General features: G+C 41.1%; 1 pseudogene; it reads left to right on the top strand.

Moving 5' to 3' along the window:
- Nucleotides 1–1,851: 1,851 nt before the first annotated feature.
- Nucleotides 1,852–2,912, top strand: LOC102826497 (annotated as a pseudogene).
- The last annotated feature ends 461 nt before the right edge of the window (nucleotides 2,913–3,373 follow it).

Here is a 3,373-nt window from a genome sequence, read left to right as displayed (position 1 = left end):
AATGAGTCTAGAGTCCTCAGCTGCTCTATCTCTCCATGTCATCATTTCTGCCTCCATCTTTGGTGCCACTGATTCTCTGGATAGGGTCCCACATTCTGCTCATGCTCTACTCCCTTAGTGGTCCCAGGGTCCTCTGTTCCCGGACTGTATGATTAACTACTTCCCCTTTTTGATACAAAACTTTTGTCTTTACAGTTGTGGCAGTTGCAATTAGTCATGATAACAATTATTCACTATTGAATCTTAAGAATCTTATCCCCATTTCTTTTCACCAGCCTCATCTAGACAAGATGAAAACTATTCAGTTGAGTCTGTTTCTTCCCTCACACACTCTTAAACTAAACTTCCTCTTGAAAACTTGTAAGCCAATTACTTTGTGCTTTTATTGCCCCCTCATTTTAGGTAGCCAATGTCTAAGTTGCTCATCCTCAATATATCTTTATTGCATGTTAGATCAATTTTAGATTGAAGAAGTTGGTAGAATTCTTCAATTTCATCATCATTCGTTTTTGTGACTTGTGTGTGAATTTGAATAATAGTGGTATTAACTGGTCACGGACAACATTATACTTTAAGATAGATCTTGAATTTTTTTTTTGATGATGAATGCAACATGATAGTAATATCTAAGTGAGTGCTCCTGAAGATTTTGACTACCTAGTCTTCTCTAAACTTTTGAACTTGTAGAAGCAGTCCATTTCTTCCCAGTAAGAGCTGGGTCTTTCTCCACAAAGCAATGGACCAAAAAGTAGCATAACACTTCCAAGGATTAGCTGGACCTGATAAGGAAGAAACTGAAACTGAAAGACCTAGCCAGCATAGGTCAGGTGTTTGGTCAGGGAGGGCAACATAATTGAGAGTTTCTTGATTTGGGGAAAATCTCTTGGGATACAGGACTTAACATTCTAGCAGAGACCCTGGGAGTTGGAGCAAACTTGCTACTAAGGTGACTCCTAGGGGCCTGGAAAAAGCAGCGACCTACACAGAGTGATGCTGAAATATCTAAATTACTGTGGCAGATAGTTGTTGGTGTTGTTAGGTGCTGTTGAATTGGTTCCAACTCATAGTGAGCCCATGCACAACAGAACAAAACAATGCCTGGTCCTGTGCCATCTTCACAATCATTGTTACACTTGAGACCACTGCTGCTGCCACATCCATCTTGTTGGGGGTCTTCCTCTTTTTCGATGACTCTCCACTTGACCAAGCATGATGTCCTTCTCCAATGATTGGTCCCTCCTAACAATATGTCCAAAATATGAGAGATGAAGTTTCACCATCATAGCTTTGCTCCCTTTCACAAACCTAATCCTCCACTTCCTCCTCCTCCCTTTCACCTTACTGTTGTTGTTAAGTGCTGTTGAGTCAGTTCAGACTCAAAGTGACTCTGTATAGGCTTTCCAAGGAGAGACTGGTGGGTTTGAACTACTGTCAGCAGTCCAGTATTTATCCTACAGCACCTCACTAGGATTCTCCTCTCACCTAAGCTCTTCTCTAATGCCCCAAATAGTCTAGTTGTAGTTTTTTTTTTTTTCTATTGTCATAAATTCAAAATGTCAGATAAGGAGATCATTGATAAGTGAGGAATAGGTGTATTTGAGGTGGAAAGGCAAACTCTCAGCTGGAGTCAAACTGAAATGAAGCTCTTCAAAACCCTAGAGAATAATAATGCAGGCCCCTGGAGTTTTAGAGCAAGGACATGCCAAAATAACTTCTGGCAAGTTACTACCCTGGTAGAATAGAGCTGATGATTATGGAGTAATGACTATGTGTCTAGAACTGCCCATCATGAACTGGGTCCTATTAGACCCACCAATTAATATCAAGGAGATCCAGTAGCAAGTCATGAAAATGGTACATCTAGGACCTGGAAGGAGTCCTGATGTGACGCTGCAGTATAAACACTGGAGGGATAATTGTAAGGTCCGTGGATCACACCCCCCAGGCACTCATTGGAAACCCTGTATAGGGTCTGTAAATATAGGAGACAGCACTTCATAACAACAGGACCTGGAACAAGATGAATCATAGGGCAGAGACAAGTGGCATGAGAAGGTGGCCCAGACTTCTTGCCACATCCACTATAGCTGCACCAACCTCCCACCCTCATCTCACACTGATAACCACATTTTGTGTGTATGTTGTGTGGGGACGGGGATGTGCCCATATGAACAGCTGAAGGAGAAAGAAAAGTCTTGCATTAGATTTTCATGGGTTAATTTGGAATATGGACATAATCCAAAAATGAAAAGTGATTCTCCATCTCAGTAAGACTGTCCCTTCTCAGCTCCACATGGAAATACAAAGTGACAGTTGCTGAAGTACAGCAACACCTATATCCACCTGAAAGCTTAACTGCCTTGATATTTGGAGGTATTCTTAGAAGAGCCAAAGCTAAGAATGGGGGCTACTCCTTGCAGAAGAAGTTGGACAAGATTGGATTGAATCTTCCAGCCTGCCACAAGAAAACTACCCATGTGACTTTCCTGACATCCCTAGTAGAAGGTGAAGCTGTTTATTTGCATATGTCTGCTAAGCGCAGTTTCCTAGTAAATCAGTGGTTGAGTACTTAACCCAACCACATCTAGGACAGAATGAGATGCCAATACGGAAGAACATGCTGATGGCAGCCCAAGTAGTGTGTAATGAATTCACAGACCTTCTCACTCAAGAGCCAACAGGAACAGCAGGCTCAGCTCAGTCATGGAGACAAAAAAACCAGAAATGCCTGTCTCATCAGCTTAATTACCGAATTTTTTGGAAGCCAGACCATCTACGCCATCATGTCTGCTTTGCAGAACTACATCAAGGGAGCGCTGATCATAATAGACAAATTTCACATATAACCCAGAGACCAGAGACCAGCCAACTCCAACAAAACTATCAAGACAATGGAGAATCACAGGAAATAAAACAGGAGTTGAACAAAGAGACCAGAGTCAGGAAAGAAAAGATAGTGAAATCTGTCAAGGAACTAGAAACCCCTCTTGCCTTGAGGGACAGTTTGTTATCCACCTTCCAGTTGATTTCTAGTTTGGCAATGATTTTTTTTTTTTTTATAAGCCCACTGGAATTTTTCATTGTTTATTTAGCTCTGAAGTCTCTCTTAACTTTGGACAAATTATCAGAAAATGAAACAAGAACTGTTACTGACTCATGTTAAGCTTTTCTTTTCTTTCTTTTTTTAATGTTTTTAAAATCCCATTCTTCTCTAAAAGTGGTACAACAGTTTTAGATAAACCCTTTAAATTCCCTCAGCTTACAAAGAACCACACACTAGCTGATGAAATGTCAAATTGATGTGAGTTACATCAACCATTAACTACCCACCCTCTGGACAATGGCTGCTTTCCTGGTGTGGGGCTGTAGGATA

Source organism: Chrysochloris asiatica, unplaced genomic scaffold (assembly GCF_000296735.1).
Source record: "Chrysochloris asiatica unplaced genomic scaffold, ChrAsi1.0 scaffold00051, whole genome shotgun sequence".
NCBI lineage: Eukaryota > Metazoa > Chordata > Mammalia > Afrosoricida > Chrysochloridae > Chrysochloris > Chrysochloris asiatica.
The sequence above is the reverse complement of the archived record's forward strand: the minus strand, read 5'-3'. Positions and strand labels throughout refer to the sequence as shown.